Below are 21,288 nucleotides of genomic sequence, written 5' to 3'. Positions count from 1 at the left end.
GGGCTTCTGGCCCAGGGGGTGTGGCTTCCACCCTCCATGGGCAGGGCTTCTCCAAAGGAGGGTTTGACAATGATAGTGTGGTGATGATGATGATGATGATGATGATATGAGTCAGCTTCAGAGGCATGCAGGCACTGTTTCAGAAGCTGAGAGAGTGTGACTTTCCAAAGTGCCTTTTCTGTGTGTTTTTGCTTCTTTAATGGTGATATTGATATCAGAAAGCCTCTGAGGCATGGCCAGTGTAAATTGCTGTGATTTTTACAAACCCATGCACAGTGAAGAAACCCAAAGTCCCTTGACCAAGTACACACTTCTGAGAAGTATAGTTGGTGCAAGAAACCTGAAACAGCAAATCCACTTCTTGTGAAACCACCTGGACATGTTCAATATATGCATAGCCATGTTAAACCATGTTCAGTATGAAACCCAAAGAGTTTGGTTCTGCAATAAGTCTCTGATTAAATATGCAAGAGATTGCCATGTTAAGTAAAGCCATGTGAAATGCTCAAATGTGCTTAATGTGTGTTTTGGAATTGTGTGTGTGTGTGTGTGTATGGGGGAGGGGTTTTTAATGTCGTCCCTTTGAATTTGCCGAGGATGCGTTCCTGAAACCCTGAGAACTGGACAGTATGCAGATCTTCAGCCCCCAGCTCTTTTTCACCCCCCCCTCCCCTTGCTCCTTACCTCCTTGTTTTGCACCATGATATACGCAACTGTGGTGGCATACTACTATGGAAGGGCAATGGAGTATTCCAGCTATTACAAGGCCTAGTATCTGGGTCCAGTAATAGCCGGAAGGATTGAAAACATCACCATGCGCAAGCAAGGCTATCCAGCTTTGAGCAGTTCAGTGGAGTGCTGGGCAGTGATCAAACTGGATGCTGTGGGCTCATACTCCGACATCTTACACCATGACTTAGTGAACATGGAAGGTCAGAGCGGGACATGCCTTGTTTCATATGCACTGACTGATCCCCAAGCTCGGGTGGAGTGTGGAAACTGTGACTATTAGATTAAATGGTTCCTCCTGTGCAGCATTTTGATTTGTCTTTACATGACTGTATTATTCCGGTATGGAGGATGGAGAAGTTGTATCTCTGAGCACCAGTCAGAATGAACGATGGGAAGACAGACAAGGCCTCGCCGCTTCCTTTCTGGAATGCCCCAATCCTTTGGGGTTTACACACAATAAATGCAGTTAAATGAATCATTGTTTTTAGACCCTTTAGACTTATAGACTATAGACTTTAGAAATACTGATAGGATTTTTTTTCAACTCCCTTTGAATTTGCGGAGAACCCGTTGCAAAGCACCTGAGAACTGGACAGCTCCTTTCCACCCTCCCTCCCCTTGCTGCTTACCTCCTTGTTTTGCACCATGATTTCGCCATCCAACAGAACAGATGGACTATGTGTGTGTTCCAATTATCAACCCGGGTGGATTATTGGGTGTAGTTTGCATTTATGCAACAGCAATTGCGTGGTATTATGGCCACTAGCCAGGGAGCAGTGGAAATAACATTGCAAACTGCAAAGTTTGGAAATCAACACTGTAAAATTTGGAAACCAGTGTGGGAAGGAAGGATCCATGTCTTATTATTATTTTTTGTCTTTGGCAGGGGAGACTGCCACCCTTCTTCCAACGTGCCAATCATCAGCCTCAGGCCAACCAGGCTGCTGCATGGATATTGGTCAGCCCACAGAGGAACAGAGGACAAGTGCCAGGGATGGCCAGGGCCCAGGGAGCATGGATGTGTCTAATGGCTGCTAACCAAGGGATCAACAAAGCCCCTGCTTGTCCCAAAAGTGCCCCGGCTCAAACTTGCCAAATACTTTTCAAGTGGATGACAAGTCTACCAGAAAGACCCAAGAGTGCTACAGCACAAATGTACCAGGGGATGACTGCACCCAGATGATGCAGCTTTCAAATGAGCAAGCTAGGAAAGGCCACTGAAACCAGGGAGTGCTGAAATTGAAAGCCTTCCCTTAAGAAGTCTCCGGATTCGTGGACCCCACCCTGTGCTCCAAAATATGGCGATTGTCCATCTGGCTACACTCAGGCCCAGAAGACCTATGCACAGATATTGGTCCGCCTATGGAGGAACAGCCATGAAGCACAGGGGATGTCCATTCCCCAGGAAGTACAGATACGCCTAATGATTCAAGGTCACAACAACACGACCAGGGGATGACCACTGCACCAGAATTATCAAGAAGTGCCACAATTCAAACCAAGGAAATCGCCCTACATTTGCCCTACATTTTGTCCTTCTTTTTTATAATCTTTATTAAGTGTTATGAGATTTATACAGAAAACATTTTATCCTACTTTTTTTTTACATTTGTCCTGGTTTGGAGATAGACAATTATGTCAACCCTCTATGTGCAGATATTGGCCTGCCCACAAAACAACAGCCACTGTTAATAAGCTATCCAAAATCTGTTTTGAGTGTGAGGGACAGCATCTTAGGTACTGTAGCTCTTTTAGTTCTGGCTAAAATGTAGAATGTATTCCTAATTCCACTGATATGGAAACCATCAGCCCCTGCTGCATTGAGGTAGGTAATACTATTTATTCATTTAATCATTTATTTATTTAACAACCTGCTTTTCTCCCTATCTAGGATCCAATATTCAACTTTATTCATAAGCAACTAATAAAAGAAGTGGGTAATTAACACAAAGAAGAAAATAGACAGTTGACCACAAACTGTAATAAAAGAACGTGGTAAAAAGACAATTGGAATGACCAGACTATCAAGACTACTGAGCGTCAGGCCAGAGAGAGGATGCCTGACAGGCCAAACCAGTCAAACATGACAATATACAGTGAGAAATCAGTTGCTAAGAGACCTATAGAGGAAAAGTAAGATTCTTATGTACAGACCTAGGGGCAATATGACACATAATATAACGTCCATTTACAATAGAACAATTTTACAGAAGTGTATCAGTCACCAACTGTTATTTCCTCTTTCTAAAAAGTAGGAGAAGTACAGAAATGGCAGACAACAGCTACCTGTCCTTTTTATTCCATACTCATTATATCTCACAGATGAAACCAGGGCACATGCGGCCAAGCAAGATCAGAGTGAGTGTGGTCATGATGCCAAAATTTATTAATGAGGAAGAACACACAAGCTAGAACCTGCAGCAGTTTGTCTTTGCCTCAGCCTACTGGGAGGGGCAAAATTCTGCACCTCTTCTCCTCCCCCCACCCCAGTTAACTGAGTGCAGTCTACTCTGGCATTTCCAAAGCCCTTTATAGAAAATTGAAATTATTAGAGAACAACAGGAGAATTTGGGAGGAGGAGATGAAAACTGGGATGTTTTATAAGGAGCTGGAAAATTGGGAAAACAGAGGACTAACTGAGACTACCCCTGTCAAATGGGGACAGTTGGAGGACATACTATTTCCATTCCCAATCAGTACCACCAGAAAGAAACACTACGGGTTTTCCAGTGTGGTGATTTGTAAAAGATTTTATCAAATAAAATATAACTAATGACATTCTTTCAGAAATATACATAAGCACTGCAACAAGAAAAAAATGCCAAAGGGTCTGGAGCTTGGTATGCTTAGCCTGGGGAAGTGAAGGTTTAGAGGTGACTTAGAGCCATGTTTGGAAGGGATGTCATGTGGATTTCTGATGTTCCAAAGATTAGGACATGGACCAATATATTCAAGCTGCAGGAAAATTGATTCCACCTCAACATTAGGAAGAACTTCCTGACAGTGAGAGCTGTTCAACAGTGGAACACACTCCCTCAGAATGTGGTGGAGTCTCCTTCTTTGGAGGTTTTTAAGCCAAGACTGGATGGAAAACCTGCTGGGAGTGCAGACAGGGCCAGCCCTGACATTATAAAGAGTGGGATGATTTTCTTAGTCAAGAAACGAAGTAGGAGTGTCATGAAATAGCTTGCAGACTGTTACTTTATACTGATTTTATTGCATTTTTACTGCCAGGGATGGAGAAAGGTAGTTATGGGATAAAATAAATAATTGGTTGGCTTTGGCTACTACGCAGTTTGACTTGAAGATGGAAGTGCTGTTTACTGTTCTGCCTCAGGTAGCAAAATAACGTCAGTTACCCATGTGTGCAGATGGCAATGCTAGGGATCATCAATACATGATATGAAAACCTTTTTATCATCTGGTTTTTGAAAAGAACTAGTTTCTGAAAACATGTGGCTTGCATTCTGAATTAAGATCAGGGTGCAATCAAGGGGTGGGGTGGTTGGAGGGTGGGGCCAGATTGTCAGTGGGTACCTAACCAGGTAGGGGGCTAATAATTCCTGCCATAAAAGGTTATTTCCCTTGTTTGCACTGAGATCTGGCAAATGCACTTTAGCTGTTTAACAAAAGTTCAGTTTTTGTAGGTGGAGGTTCACACCAAAGTGTAGCATATCTTACAGGTCACCATTTAATCTTGTTTTACTCTTATGACTTCACATTATATAATGGCAGATGCCCATATGAGCCATGGAAAAAGAAGGAGGATATTTGTGGAGCAGGGAGGATATTTGTGACCTGATTGCAATTTGGGGTCAAGAGAAGGTCCAAGAGCAACTGAAGGAAAGCCACAGAAATATCAATACCTTTGAGAAAGTGAGATGCAGAACAAGGGCCATCAGAAGACTGTGAAAGAGTGAAGGATGAAAAGCAAGGTTCTTAGACAGCACAACAGGGAAGTCTGTTTAAATCTGGAGTGACTGTGTCACAACCGCCATGCCCTTTTATGAGCTGCTATCCAACTTTCTCTGCAGAGATGCCACAATCCATCCAAAGTACCTAGCTCTCAGTATAATAATTCCCCATGTTCCGATAGGACAGGCTCCCAGTGGGCAGCAATGTTATGGACTACCTTTGGTAGAAGGCTCCACTCTTGCACTCATACTACTGTGGATGACAAGGAGTTCAGGACTGTAATGGATAATGGAGCGTTTAGTAGTCATTTCTATTTTTCCTTCTGTAATTAGGAACACGTTCAATGGAACACAGCAAACTACCATGGTCATTGAGTAGCATATTACTATTTCTGTTTTTAATCTATAGGTGATGCTAACCAATTTGACTCTCAAGACGTCAGCAACAGTTTCATCACCAGGAATGCTGTGGGTAAGTACCCAAGTAAAGTATTAGGTAATGGTGTGTGTGCTTCTTCATCTTCCTCTAGAGCAGCGATTCCCAGACTATGGTCCTGAAAGGCTAACACTTTCAAATGCATGGCGGAATCACAGGACAGAGGAAAAGTAAAGCATAGTTGCAACCAGTTACCTAGCCTTGCATAGTAAGAACAATATAATAATAATAATAATAATAATAATAATAATAATAATAATAATCCTCCAGACATGCAGTCATGTGATTTAAAATAAACTGATACAGTGAACGTATGAACATGATAGAAAATTCCTTTTGTACTGATGTGACTTCGGAATGGGGGAATTTTGTGGCTTTCAAGACTGCTTTTAGTTCGGATTAATACATGTGAATGTAGTGTTAGCAGGGCCAACTGTAAACCTTACAAGCACTTTGCAATTTCTTCCTTAACTTTCTTACGTAATCATTCCAAGTCTTCGCTATTAGTGTGCTGTCATCTGCATATCTTAAACTGTTGATGTTCCCCCCTCTAGTTTTTGTGACTTATTCCTCCAGTTTTCACACCTCCTTCCTCCAACTCTAATTATATTTTACATATGATATGTTCAGTGTACACATTAAAGAGTTAGGGTGAAAAAAAATTCCTGACTCACCAATTAAAAACTATTAAAAGATGCCAATTCTGACAATGAGAATATCAGAAGGTTGGCAGTTCAAGGCCCAAGTGCAGCATGATGGGGTGAGCTCTTGTCACTACTCCCAGCTTCTGCCAACCTAGCAGTTCAAAAGCATGCAAGTAAATAGGTACCATTTTGGTGGGAAGGAAACAGCATTCAATGCATTCATGCTGCCCACATGACCACCAGAGCAGTCCTTGGACATCTCTGGCTCTTCAGCTTAGTAAGAAATGAGCATACATGTACTGCAGTCACTCACTCACAAACCACAAGGTTGTGAGTTCAATACCAGACAGGGGCTCTGGGTCAACTCAGCCTTGCATCCTTCCAAGGCTGCTAAAATGAGTATCCAGCTTGTTGTGGGCAATTAGCTTACACGTTGTAAACTGCTTAAGGAGTGCTTAAGTACACTGAGATGCAGTACAGAAATGACTAGACATTCATGTCAAAAGACTACCTTTACTTTTACCTTTATATATTTGTAATTAATAAATAACTGAAAGGACCCCTAAATTACCATTCATATAAATGGTACAGTCAGAAAAAAGGTTAACAAGCTCAGTTGCTGCTAATAAAAACACTAGTCCTGGGACTGAAATCAAATTTTGATGTCTTCAAAATTAAATTGATTTGTGTCTTTAATAACCCCTTAATACCAACAAGCTCTGCAGTACCAAAATTCTTTTGTAGGTCTTTTATTAATTTGTTGCATGAAAAGATTTTGAGAAATTGTATTATTATGCGTGTTCTTTGTTATGGCTTCAAAACTGGATCAAATTGGATAAAACTTATATAACAGATTTAGAGGCGGTCAATTTGAAATATGGATGGCACGCCTATTTAGAATATGGAATGGAAAAAACTGATAAAGAATTTAAAAACCACATAATAAGAAGATCATTAATACAAATATGGAAAGTAATTAAAGAAAAGTTTTATAGTGGGATTCCATTATGGATATCAATTCAAAATGCCTTTTTTAGTGGAGAAGTAAAGAAAGATAAACAATTGTGTTATAAGGAGTTATTAATAATAGATCCTAAGGGAGAAATAAAAATAAGATCAAAGCAAGAATTAGAGACAAGTGGAAAAATGATAAATTGGTTGGAATATTATCAAATCAAATCTAAATGTAAAGAAGATATGAAGGAAGGTGAATTTGAAATGCAACAAAATATTGTAGACAAAATTATATGGGAAAATGATATGGGAAAGGTATCTAAATTGTATAAAATATTGATTCATAGGGAATTAGAGTTGGAAACTGTGACGGAAACAATGATAAAGTGGGCTCAAGAAATTGGACATGTTAAACCATTTGAAAATTGGGAAAAAGCATGGATGTAGTCAAATAAATGTACATGCTCCCAAGACTTTAAAGAAAATTATTTAAAAACAGCCAATAGATGGTATTATACCCCATTGAGACTTTCAAAAATATATGGAATACAAGAAAATTTATGTTGGAAATGTCAAATTAAAATAGGGTCCTACTATCACATGTGGTGGACATGTAAAAAAATTAAGAAATTCTGGAATAGAATACATGGAGAGATACAAAAGATAATTGATTTAAAATTTCCATGTACTCCGGAATTTTACTTACTTAATATGACCTCGGTATTAGGAACAGAAAAGGAAAAGAAATACTGGAGACTGGTATTGTATTTAATAACATCAGCTCAAATTGTCTTGGCCAGACATTGGAAATTGAAAACAACATCTAATATAGAGGAATGGTTGGAAAAAATAGTGGAAGTGAGAGAATTGGATAAAATAACGGTGTGGAATAGAAAAAAATCAACAGACTATTGGGAAAGGGAATGGCAACCCTTAACAATGTATTTGAATAACTTAGGTGCTCTGAAAACCAAACCCTATCTGAAGTTTTTAACTGCCACAACAGAACTTTCCCTGCCAGCATCTCATTGGCTGAGGGCAGCTGGCTTGTGATTGGCTGCTGCTGTTGCTAAGCTAATCTATCTGTTCTCCACAGTCACAGCCTTAATTCCAGTTATATTGAGACATACTGTATTGTGTTATTATTATTATAGTATTATATTTATTATATTATATGGTTTGGCATTTGTAAACCTAGAATGATTGATCCACAACTTCCATATTCAGCAAACCTATCATAGGGTTTCCTTGGCAAGTTTCTTCAGAGGGGCTTGCCATTGCCATTCTCTGACACTGAGAGAGTGTGAAAAGCCCAGTGGGTTTTTATACTTGAATGGAGATTTTAACCCTGGTCTCCAGAGTCATAAGCCCACACTCAAACCACTACACAATGCTAGCTCTCTGTATAATCACTATCATGACCCTATTGCCATGATGGTAAGTGCCCCCTCTCCCAAGTCCATCTTAATACCCAGAAGCTGCATTGGGTAAATGAGATCATATCAGCTGCCTGGGACAAAAGGAGAAGGATGTTTCCAGGCCCTTCCAGTGAGCATGCCTGTGACAATTAGAAGCAGGATCCCTCTTGCAAGCCCTTGTTGCAGCCTTGCTTACTGGCAGGAGTGGCCAATAAATGTCATCTTTCTTGTGCCCAATCAGCATAATTAAGTAGCCAATGTAGGACAGTGGCGATTGATTCTAGTTATGGACTATTTACTTCCAGGCCAATTTTCTCTTTAGTCCTTGTTTCTCCAAGTTCTAAGATTACCAAATCTGTATGTGTTTTATACACATATTCCACAACTTCTTTTATATAGCTCATTGCAGGATCCCTCCATGTTCATTCTTCATGGTATGCAGGTACAGAAGCTAGTGCACTTTCTGTTTCTATAGCCAGCCCTGTCTCCAAATAGTGCTCCAAATGGGAATTAACTAACTGATATGTTGGGAAATTCCAGCATTCTCTTCCCTCCAACCAATCTGCTGTTAGAGCAAATGGGGTATATACAGGACAGAATTCCTGCATGTAAAATCCTGGTTTTTCTTCTCATTTGCTCATCCTATCCTTTGAAATGGATGGTAATAAATACCTTTTTAGTATCTATGTAAGTAAACCATGTGACCTGGGAAACTGCCTAGAGTAAAGGCTCTATCATTCTTTTTTCATTCTCTCTGAATTTTCAACTTTTTTTCTTTTCAACTCTCACTTCTCAGACTAACTTCATTCCTTCATCCAAAGATGATGAGTTTAGGATAAAGATCTTACCCTTTTGCATAGTCTTTTTATTAGCTAGTTAGGATGTAAGCTCTTCACATAAACATGTACTTTGTCTATTTTTTAGTCAGTGTCACTTCGCAGGGAAGAAACATCCGATCAAGGCATAGTTATCTGCTACTCTGCTGTGAAGAAGGCAATTTCCTAACAGTTTTAGCTTTGATTTCGTAATTTTCCCAAACAAGGGCTAACAGTCTAGAAAATTTTAATTTCTAACATGCTGCACCACAGGCTCTGACCTCTAAAGTGTGTGTGTGTGTTTTCAAGTTGGCTGTCAATTTATGGCAACCCCATGAATTTCATAGAGCATTCTAGGCAAGCAATAGCAATAGCAAGTACAGTTGTATATTGCTTATCAGTGCAGTTAAGCACTTCCTAGGCAGTTTACAGTGTGTAAGCTAATTTCTCCCAACAAGCTGGGTACTTATTTTAGCAACCTCGGAAAGATGTCAGGCTGAGTTGACCCTGAGCCCCTGCCTAGGATTGTAGTCACAACCTTGCGGTTTATGAGTAACTGGCTGCAGTACAGGAATTTACTGCGCCACCAGTGCTCTATAGTACTCAGTGGTTTTTATGCCAGTTCTTTCCTTTGAAATATAGCCTACAATACTTGGTATTTATTGGTAGTTTCCCATCCAAGTACTAACCAGGACTGACCCTGCTTAGCTTCAAAGATGGGATCTAGTGCCTTTAGTGTATTTAGGCATGGGTAAATCCTGTGGGAGGAAAAATCACCAACTGTCCTCATGTTGAGAGGGATTACGTACTAATATCTTAAGCAGTGGGCCTTTGGATGGAATCAGACTGAATCCCTTACATAGTCTACATGCTATCTATTAATAACTTTATCTTGGTTTTTAAACTTCTCTTTAAAAATATCCAGTTTTTCTGTTAACTTTTCTCATATTTTTCTCCTAATAAATCTTTGTTATGCTTCAGTTCTCTCAACTGTTTTTGAAGCACCATCTCTCTTTGCTATGCCTCATATTCTTTTCTTTTTATTTCCTTCTCATGTTGCCATTCTTTTTCTTTCATTTCTCTCTGATATTTCAGTTCTATTCTCTCTCATATTGTTTTTCTTTTAATTTTTTTATGTTTCAGGTCTTTTAATTTAAGCCAAATCAAATCAGACTCCTTGTCTGATATCCCCATATTATCACAAGCTTTTTCAAAATTGGCAATATGTAAGTCAAGGTTACTTCCAGTAACATATTTAGGAAATTTGTTTGTATCATATAGAGGGAACCCATTAATGTTATTCTTGACAATATGAGTAACTCTAGATTCTAAACTGATCATTAAGTCCCATGTCTTCATATTTATGTCATGCATTTCTCTGTTATGAGCCCTCTCATTCGCTTGCTCTTTTTTCTTGAGTCTTGACATTTCAAGATTGATTTTCCACATTTCTAAACTTTCTTGAGGTTTAGAAACGGGCATGTCACCACTAGCTACCATCTCTTCTCTGACCTCTTCTTTCTCCACCATTTCTGTCATTGCTGGAGGTTTGACTTTGTTAGGAGGCATGTTTTAAGTATTTCCCTACAAATACCTAAAACGTTTACCTCAGGAAATACTTCTATTTGTCTTTGTCTCAACTGAATTTAAAGACACTTGTATCTTGAAGTTAGAGTAGTGATTCCTTACGTTATCACCAACTTTACTTCAGGAATCACTTTTATTTAAGTGTGCCTCAGCTACGCATAGAGACTCCACCTGAATCTCAAATTAGATTAGTGATTCCTTACATTTACCACAGACTTTTACCTCAGAAATCACTATGTGTGCTTTTTCTTCCTCTGTCAGCTAGTCTCTTACCAATACCCAGTACGTTTACCTCAGAGACTAGTCTTATCTAGGGTTTTCAGTTTTCAAGTGATCTCCTACAAATTACCTTTTGTTTTTACCTCAGAGATCACTCCTCTGAACCTAACGTCTAGATTTTAAACTGTAGGTTTTCCTTTCTTTCGTTTAACACAACAATTGAGTGTATGGTATTTCATACTCAGACTCCTCTAACCTAAGCACACTTCTGGCCACTGGATTTTCGAATCCAGGTGCTCTAAAACTGTAACATTCTTCTTTTTTTTCCAGTCCCCTACAATTTACCTCAGCAAATTATCTCAGGGACTGGTATTAACTCTCTTATCCAGCCTGGTCAATCTACAGGTAATCTCTTACACAGGACCCTTGACTATTACCTCAGAGATTATCCTCACTGACTTATGCCTCCTTATTTGAGCTGTTGAACTTTTTACTTTTGAAGTTCAAATCAAATCTTGGGTTTCAGCCACTGGATTTTACGTATCCCACCGCTGCACATCAAAATATGTGATGCACAACCTTTCTATTGTGGCAGGCGCTTAGGACTTTTGTTATCCCACCGCTGCCACCAAATTATGTGACGAAGTTTTCCTATTGTGCCACCCAATTATGTGAAGGCCCCATCTAGTCAACCTTCACCCTAACGCTGCCACCAAATTATGTGATGCACTCCACACCACAATCTATTCCTATTACTGTCTTTAACATATAGTAGTATGTGCTTCTGTTTTGAAACTCAGGCCAAGCAGTTTTTCAAACAATAATAAAAGTTTATTTGAATAACAGAAGTATATTGAGTATTTTAAATGTACAGTTGTTATTGTATCTTTACTTAACAAACTAGTTACCGATATCTCACTACTCTCTCTCTCAGTAGTAGACCAAAGTCAGCCACCCAGGCTATGAAAATCTCTCAGGGTCTTAATAATTCTAGGGTCTTCCTAGAGTTGAGTTATCTCTGAGTCCCTCAATTTTAGATTCTTCCCAAAGATAGTCCCTCTCTGGACTTAACAAAGTGTATCAGGTTATAAGCCCCTCACATTGGACTTAAGCCTCAGTTCCCCTCTGGAACTCATAAAACTATGTCCACTCACTGGACTCAACAGAACCCTATCTCACTATTCCCTCAGGAACTTCTGGAACAGTCCTCTCTTGGACTTAACTGTTCCCTCAACTGTCAAATCCCAACTGTCAGCCCAGAATTTTCAAAATGCCTAGCCCACATTCTATTGGCTGGTCTTCAGCTGCCTTCTGATTGGTCAGCTGGGTGTTCTATGCACCACAGTGCCATTGGCGCACAGTGATGCATCCATGATGGAAGTGTGGCACATGGAGGTGCAGATGCGGCACCACACTTGCGTCATGCACGCCCCCCCATATGGACTGTGCTGCATAAAGATGACACTGTCCATACGTGCTATGGTTCTAGAGTGTGGATGCTTGCACACTGCGGAACCCTAGAAACCCCAGGCTTTCATCTTGCCTTAACTTTATGTTGACATTGTGGTTGTCCTTATATTTGGATCTGGTGTAACTTAGCTCCTTTCTCACTGGACCCTTTCTCCACATATTTTGTTGGCTATTCTGTTAGCAAATCTAAGTCAACAGAACAATTCTCCCAGCAGACTGCTGTAACCAGTTTTGTGAAATTAGGCAACAGAAGAGGCAGCCCAAATCCCACTGAAATCACTGGAACCATTCTTAATAAATATTACTAGACTGTTGCAAGTAGGTCTGTACCTTTATATCCAGGTCCAATGGTCCTCACATGACCATTTAGAAATTAGCAGATAATAGACACCTCAGTAGCAAATATGCCCAGCAACAAATCCATGTTGGCCCCCACTGCAATTCATTTTTAAATACACACACACACCAGCTGTCTAAATACTTTTGTGTGCTTTCATGTAATTTATGCCTTATGGGGACCCTAAGGTGAACCTATCACTGTTTCTTGGGAGCTTCAAGTCTGTGACTGACCCAAAGACACCCAGTGGGTTTCCATGGCTGATCAGGGAATCAAACCCTGCTCTCCAGGCTAGTAGTCTAATGCTTAAACCATTACACAACACGCTCTCTCAGTCTCTCCAAAAGTATTCCTATATTTTATCTCCAAACCAGCAATGGGCAAATGGCTTTTCCTCTTCTCTTCCTGGCATTTCTTTTATATTTTTGGCATATTTGGCAGTCTGTGTGGCCCCAGCAGATTCTGGGGCATGCAATTCATTTTATTGTTATGCTGCCCTGGGGTCTTTAGATTGAGGGCAGGATATAAATATTTGAACAAATAAATAAAAACATAAAATTGGCCACTTTCCCTACAAGAGTCCCTCCTCAGCTGTATAATTTCAATGATTCAACACTGCACAATAGGTTTTTTAAAAAGAGATATGTTAGAGAGGTATGCCGTAGTCTGGCCAGAAATACATATCTATGGAAAGAACGGATTAAGAATATAAAGAGGCTTCTTTGCAGTCACATAAATATGGATCTCAGAAGCTTGTGCCCGCAATGCAGAAAAGGAATAATGGAAATATTTCACAATCTTTTCTATTTTTCCCACCTGAAGAAAAAAGTTTATGAAGTTGTGTCATGCTCCAATGAAAAGCGTTTTAAGAAGACATGGAATCATAAATGGCATGTCTTTTTGTTATGAGTAGTTTATTAATTGTGCCTTTTCTTATGGGCAATTGTCCCCATAATCACCACTGACTTTTAAATTATTTTATGTTTTTATTGTTTTATATGGAAGGTGAAATGCATTTTTGAGAAGAAAGGCAAGGTAGGGTCTGCATTCCAAATCTGCAATTCACTTAATCCACAAAAGCAGAATTTAAATACATTCACACTGAACTCAGACCTTTGCCCCTGTAAAAAGAAAAATTACAAGGAAATTCTTAATCATAACTCATAATCATATCACAACCAGCTGCTGCCCTTGCCATGCTTGGCAATGGATAAGAGATGGCTGGGTCTTTAGCAGCTCAAACTTTGAAGAAGGGACCAAAACAGAGTGTCAACACACTAAGAAACATAGGGACAAGATCCTCAAGGAGCATATACACACAATCTTTGGGAAGTTCTAAGGAGCATAGTAATGTACCTTTGAGCTACTAACTTGAACAACAGCCAGGAGGGCAGAGAACACAGCCTACAACCACCTGGTCCACTTCTGTGTTGCTCACTTGTTTTTAAGAATGGAACTAACCTTCTAGTATATTTTTTGTGTTTCTTTGTTCTGTTTTAAGTTTGCTAACATAATTGATATGAGAGAAGAAGAAAAAGGAACAATATGCCTGCCAAACATTTACATCTACTTTTGTTAGCTGTGTGGTGGTCATACATTTTGATGTGCACACTCCTGTCTGTCACAAGTGCCCTGTAGAGCATTGCTGTATAGATGTTTTTCCAAAGAAAATATGAGGTGTAGTGACCATGTTTTCCTGGAGTTTGTTATACAGTGGAAAGGAGAAGCCAGGCATAGTCAGACACACAGTCTAGACTTTAGGAGAGCTGATTTTAGTAAATTGAGAGTAATACTGGGGGTGATCCCATGGTCAGGAATACTAAAAGACAAGATGGTTCAAGACTGATGGGAGCTGCTCAAAAGAGAGATACTGAAGGCACAATTTTAAACAGTTTTAATTAGAAAGAAAAATGGGAGGTGTCTCAAGAAACCAGGAAGGATGACTAAGGAACTTTCAACTGAGCTAACTTTTAAACAGAACATTTATAAGAAATTGAAAAATGGGGAAATCACCAAAGAGGAATTCAAAGAAATAGTAAGCACGTGTAAGGGTAGTCAGAAAAGCTAAAGCAGAGAATGAACTTAGGCTTGCTAGAGAGGTTAAGAACAATAAAAAAGGCCTTTGGGGGGTATGTCTGCTGCAAAGGGAAGAAACAGGAAATGGTAGGGCCACTGAGTGGAGAAGATGGCAAAATGCTAACAGAAGACAGAGAAAAGGAAGAATTACTTAGGCCGGTTACAAACCGGCATTTGGGATGTCCGGAGGACGTCCCATTTTAAAAAGGGGGCGTCTCTTCTAGACGCCCCTGGGCCTACTCCGTCCGTACAAGATGGCGCCGGCCCTTCTACATGGCCGGCGCCATCTTTGCGTATCGGACACTGAGCGTCCGTACACGTCGCGTCCTTTGTGATGTAGCGAGTGCGCCCCTGGCGCCTCGCTACGTCGCAAACGCAACTCCAAAAGAAGCTCCATTTTGGAGCTTCTTTTTCGGTCTGCACGGGAGCCGCGCCATGTGGAGGCTCCAGCTCCCCTGCGGACTAACCGGGTTTGTATCCCGCCTTAACATCTTCTTTACCTCAATCTTTTCAGAAAAGGCAAAGGGTGCTCAACATGAGGATAATGAGGGAATGCTGTGGATATAATATATCTTGATTTCAGTAAGGCCTTTGACAAGGTTTCCCATGATATTCTTGCAAACAAGCTAGTGAAATGTGGGCTAGACAAGGTAACTGTTACATGGATTTGTAATTGGTTGACTGGCTGAACCCAAAGGGTGCTCAGCAATGGCTCCTTTTCATCCTGGAGAGAAGTGACCAGAATCCACAGCATTCCTTTCATCTAACAAGTTGGTAATTTTATCAAAAAAAGAGATCAGGTTTGTCTGGCATGACTTCTTTCTCTGAAACCTGTGTTGACTTTTTGTGATTATGGCATTGCTTTCTAGATGTTCACAGACTCTCTGTTTAATGATCTGCTCTAGAATCTTTCCTGGTATTAATGTCAGACTAACTGGATGATAATTGTTGGGATCCTCTTTTTTCCCTTTTTTGAAGATGGGGACAACGTTTGCCCTCCTCCAGTCTGCTGGGACTTCTCCTGTTCTCCAGGAGTTCTCAAAGACTATTATTGCCAATGGCTCCGATATTACATTTGCCAGTTCTTTTAATACCCTTGGATGTAGTTCATCTGGTCCTGGAGACTTATATTCGTTTAGGTTAAACAGGTATTCCTGTTCTATCTCTTTGCTTATTCTGTGCTGAAATTCCTCTTTTCTGTCCTCTGCGCCATTATCCTCAGGTTGAGTTCCCTTTTTAAATAGAGGCTGGATGACCAAATGTTGAAAATGCTTTGACTGCATAGTCCTACCTGGCAGGGGGTTGGGCTGGATGGCTCTTGTGGTCTCTTCTAGCTCCATGATTCTATGATTCTAGTATAGAAGCAAATTTAGAAAGAATTAATATAATATGAATATAATATATTTATACATATTTGAGAGACAGTATCATATAATGGTTTATGTGTTAGACTAAGACTTTGGGAGACAAGCATTCAAATCCCACTCAACCACAGAAACCCACTGGGTGACATTGGGAAAGTCATCCTCAAAGAAAGGCACCCCCCCCCTTTGAATAAATCTTGCCAAGAAAACCTCATGATAGGTTCAACTTGAAAGCATACAATAACATAATATATATTCTCATCATGTGGAAAACTGTAACTACCAGATCTAGGCCTGGTCAGTCAGCCATTGAGGTGCTAAGTGTTGATGGACAATTTCAGGGGCCCTGCTCTCCCTTCTTATAGTTTTTGTCATTAAACATTATTTGGACAACCTCTTAAAAATAGGAAACCTTTAAAGGGAGGACTGTTACCTGATAAGCCTTCAAACATAGGACTCTCCATTACAGCATAAAATACACAATCATTGAAACTACACCACATTTGTTCGCTAGTAAGTATGGAAAAGATATTTGAAAATATTTGAAAAATGGTTTTAACAATTTGAGAGCCAGCAAAACTTGAAGAGAATCTTAGACAAGAAAGAATATGCAGCCCAGGGCCTATTCTACAGAAAAATGTACTGTAGAAATGCTATTTTCTATTAAGCAAACCTTTTTCTACATAGAAATATTGTTTTCTGAACAGACAATATGAAAATGTTTGTGTAATTTTTTTTGTACAGAATGAGCCCAAATTCTGAGTAGTCTTTTAAAACCGCACAATATTGTTTTCAACAATATTCTGACAGCAAAGTGGATAATGATAAACTTATTTTTTCCCTGCCTACAAGTATGAAATATATGAAGATTTGTATCTCTAGTCTCTAGCTATTAACTTCTGCAGTAACTATAATGCCCATTAGTTCCTCCTATCTCATGCAACACTACCAACTGCTATTAATGCCATGCCTTTAAATATGTGCCAGGTATTTGAGGAAACAAATGCTTCTGTTTTACTACCAGCCTAATATATGTTTGTTTAACCTACAGGTTCCATCTAAAACAAGTAAACAAACACATACAGAACCTGTCAGTGAATGCATTATTATAAAACCCCATTTAAAATATAGTAAAATGAAAATATTATACATATTTCTCGGTATCTTAGAGGAGTCATATTATTCTTTGGGGCTCAGGGCAATTATGAGAATATTTTATTGCAACAGAAGGTACAGCGAAGTCCTGCAGGTTAACTTCTGTGTCCTTTATGTAGAGTTCACGGTGTGACCTGCCAAATACCAAGCATCTCATGTGATTCTCCTGCAGGCATTCCTGTATAGAAATTGAATGTCAGCTGGGTTTCAGGCATGCAGGAGGGCTGAAACTGGTATTTCTTGGCAGCCAGCTAGGAACACTCTATTGCTAATGAAATGTACCCATTTGCGTCTTTTCCTAGGGAGCCTCCAATTTCATATCTTCTCCATAATAATGAAAAGAAGAAGGAAGGAAGGAAGGAAGGAAGGAAGGAAGAAGAGCCCATGGACTTCTAATCACATTTAATTGTATCCATTTTTCTCTCTCACCCTCATCTTTTCTTTCTCTTTGTTTTCTTTCATCCATAACTTCTACATTTTGTAGGATCTCATCTTTATGTATTCAAAAACATAGCCATGTTAGTCTGTAAAACCAATATGTGAAGATATCTTGTAGCACCTTTGAGACTAACTGAAAGAAATTGGCATCTAAGGAAGTAGACTTAAGGCTATGAAAGCGCATGCTGCCAATTTCTTTCAGTCGGTCTCAAAGGCTCTACAAGATCTTTTCACAGACTTTTATGCATGATACCTGCAAAACGCCATATGCATTGATGGTATAGAAAATATAAAGCTCTTCTTTCTGTGCTTTTTTGGTACAACTCATTCTGGCCCTATCCACAGCAAGCCAGTCACTTGGCTTGTGGGAGAAAAAAGCAGGGCATATTTCCTGCCTCTGCAGAGTCTATTGATAGCAACAGGGGCATCCTGTGGCTTTCATGTCAAGTGTGTGGTGAATCCGCCTTTGCTTTTATTCATTGAAAGTCCTGGATCCTGCCCCCCAGATAGATTCATCATCTTGGATAGTGCCTATGAAATAAGGATTAAAACCCAACTCTATGATTCTATGAAAATTTGACTACATTTCTGACAAAGAAGCTTTCAGCCTTGATAGCCAAGGAGAATGAAAACAGGAAACGCTGCACATCTTTGAGACCTATTTACTGTATTTCAGCATGAGCTTTCATGGATACCAATCAACATTTTCGGATGCACTGATGGAGTATAAAACTATATACTTGTGTGCCTTCAAGTCATTTCCGACTCATGACAACCTGAAGGCAACCCTCTCATGGGGTTTTATTGGCATGATTTCTTCAGAGGGGGATAGTCATGATCTTCCTCAGAGGCTGAGAGTGTGTGATTTAGACATAGGTGTTTAAGAACAGCTATATAATTGTGGGAGTAGGATCAGAATGTAATAGGATACAGAAAAAGGCAAACTGTGACCTTGACCATAAATCTTTAAAGAGGTGTATGAGTTCATTGAATTTGTAAATATATCTCAGTTCTTCTGTTTCTCTTATGATGTTTATAGCTAGTGGAGGGGGCAAATCTTTCAGAGAATAATACACATTTGTTATAAGGGCAACATGCACAGAGCATCTATATCCAGACTGTACTTCAGCTGGCTTCAATACCACCATATATTGATACATTATGATCATTTTGGTATGTGTGTTTGGAAGCACCCCTGGTTTTAAGGACAGAAGACCATGTGAAATAGTATATTTGTAGGTTCCTGACAGTTGCTTAGAAGGGATGGAGCCAGCCTGACTTTCTTTAGGAAACAGTTTCACAGTTGAAGATAACAGTAAAGAAAAAGCCTGTTACATGGACTCATCAACTTAGCCTGGGAAGGGGGGCACACAATTGGATCAAGTATAGTAAAACAGCAACCCTAATCACCAGACATGCTCTCTGAGGCTGATGAGAGATGTGTTTCAAAACACAGCATCTCTAGATAATGCCCCTTTAAATTGTTTCTCCTGCTTATAAAAGAAACATGTAAGAAAATGCTAGCAAGAAACTCATATAGTTAATGAACCTATGGACATAATCTATTGGCATTCCAGTGTAAGTCAGAGTTTACAGTGATAAGCAAATGCTCCCCCATCATATAATACAATGGAAGCCAGTGAAATCTGTATCAATCACAATCCACTGGAGAATTCCAAAATAAATTGTTCAAAATGCTGAGGATGCAACATCCATGATAAACAGGTTAATTATGTCCTCATAATTAAATCTAAATTTCCTGTTCATTTGTTCTGGATTTTTAATTTTGAATGAAACACATTTTATCATTCATGTTATGTAGACAAGTTCTCTCGGGTCTTACTGATGGCTAGATGATAAATCAAGTTTTGGAAACTTACTCATTAACTTTTGTTAAAATGAAATATATGTGATATCCTCCAAAACTGCCAACATAGGGGTGAAAAAGATGGTTAAAAAGAGCCAGCTTTCTGGCGGACTGGGGGTGTGGCGTTAAGACAACAGCATGCCTCCCGTCCACTGGAAAGCCGCACAGCTGACTGCACATGCAGCAGTGTTTCAGTAGTGCATCATTTACACACACTGCACTAAAGAAACATTGAAAGAATGCTGCTGCTGAAGCAGCAATAGCACCCTTCTTACAGCGCAAAAAGCAGTGGCTTTCTGCCTCTCCTTTTTGCGCCAGGAAAAGGTCATGATGGAGCGTGGCATGTGGTTGCCATGGCCGCAACCCAGCAAGCAAAGGGGTGGCAGAAAGTCATTCCTTACCTGCCATCTGTTTCGCCCCTTGGTTGCTTTTTTAAAAAAGTGATCCATTAAATTAACTAATTTAATACAAAGTATGACTAAGCAGAAGTTGCTCAACCTTTTATGCCTAAAGCTCCCTAGAGATCATTTAAAAACCACTATTCTTAGTAAACCAGAAATTTATATTACAAGACATGACTCACGAATGAGTGTTATGTGTGGTAGCAAACCAAGGAATGGGCTCTCATTGTGTGGATCTATATTACACTGAGCAAGACTCATCTTTGCCAAGTTACTGCCTCTAATTTTTCTCAAGCTGTATGATGTCAGACAGAAAATACAAGTTTGTACTTGATGTTTGTTTAGGAGTGGTTATGTTCCTTTAAAATATTCAAGATGTACTGTATAAAGTGTATAGAAAAGCCACCGCATGGTGGTAACAATGTTAGGGTCAGCTAAACCCAAACCTACATAGACCAACTCTCCAGGTGAAGATCACAAGAAGCATGCAACTCTTTTGTTACAGCAAATTCACTGGTGAGTAGTCTCTTTCCAGGAAATATTTTGAGGAGAGAGGCAGGGTCTTGAATAAATAAACAAACAAATTCAATCAATCCTTTCTTGAGATGTATGTGTACATGATTACAAATAGATCCCTGAAATCATTAACTTGAGTAAAGGAATGTGTTGCTTTCACCATTCAAAGACAGAAAGGAAACTCTTAATGTTCATACAGTCTGGCCAACATGACCACAAAGAGGGGATTCCAGACCTGGTGATTTTTTTTAAGTGTGCCTCCAAATGTTTGCCAGAAGCAGATCCGAGTGATGGGTGGGGATGACCAGTAAGTAATTTTGGGCTGGTTGACCAAGTAAGCACCTCTGGAATAGGGTGATGACTTTGAGCCAAGGAGGACAAAGTGCCCTCCTTCTGACCACCATCTTGAGGGGGAGAGAGGCAGGCCAGCAACAACAGGCCTTGCCTGAAGGACAAAGAGCCCTCCTTCCGACCACCATCTTGAGGGGGAGAGAGGCAGGCCGGCGGCAACAAGCCTCAACTGATGGCTTTGACTGCTTTGTACATGGTTTTTGAGGATTTTTGTTGAATTGTATGAGATCGCTGATGTCACTGTTGATGTATTGTATTGCTTTGTGCTATAGCATGTGACATGTAGCTTGTATGTTGTGAACCACTTTGATCTGGAGGAAAAGTGGTATACAAATAAAATTATTATTATTATTATTATTATTATTATTATTATTATTATTATTATTAGGAGAAGGGCTTCTGGCTATGCATAAAGGGGGGAGTCCAAGTAAGATGTTTTTCTCTCCATCCCTCCCTTCCTGATTTCCAGAAATATGTTACCCAGGAGTACCTCTCCTAGATGTACATGTATACAATACGTAGGGTGGCTAAGAAGGTTGGAGGATAGCTGGAATCGGGGAAAGAGTGAAGTGGGTGATTGGCATGATGATTATT

The 21,288-nt window shown here is 39.8% G+C and overlaps 1 long non-coding RNA gene across 1 annotated transcript; it reads left to right on the top strand.

Annotated features, from left to right (window-relative positions):
* The first annotated feature begins 2,425 nt into the window (after nt 1–2,425).
* On the top strand, nt 2,426–19,177 carry LOC121917253. Its single transcript, XR_006100991.1, has 3 exons — nt 2,426–2,557; nt 5,056–5,118; nt 17,424–19,177. It is a non-coding gene; the product is annotated as an uncharacterized LOC121917253 (long non-coding RNA).
* The last annotated feature ends 2,111 nt before the right edge of the window (nt 19,178–21,288 follow it).

Source organism: Sceloporus undulatus, unplaced genomic scaffold (genome assembly GCF_019175285.1).
Source record: "Sceloporus undulatus isolate JIND9_A2432 ecotype Alabama unplaced genomic scaffold, SceUnd_v1.1 scaffold_13, whole genome shotgun sequence".
NCBI classification, from domain to species: Eukaryota; Metazoa; Chordata; class Lepidosauria; order Squamata; family Phrynosomatidae; genus Sceloporus; species Sceloporus undulatus.
The sequence above is the reverse complement of the archived record's forward strand: the minus strand, read 5'-3'. Positions and strand labels throughout refer to the sequence as shown.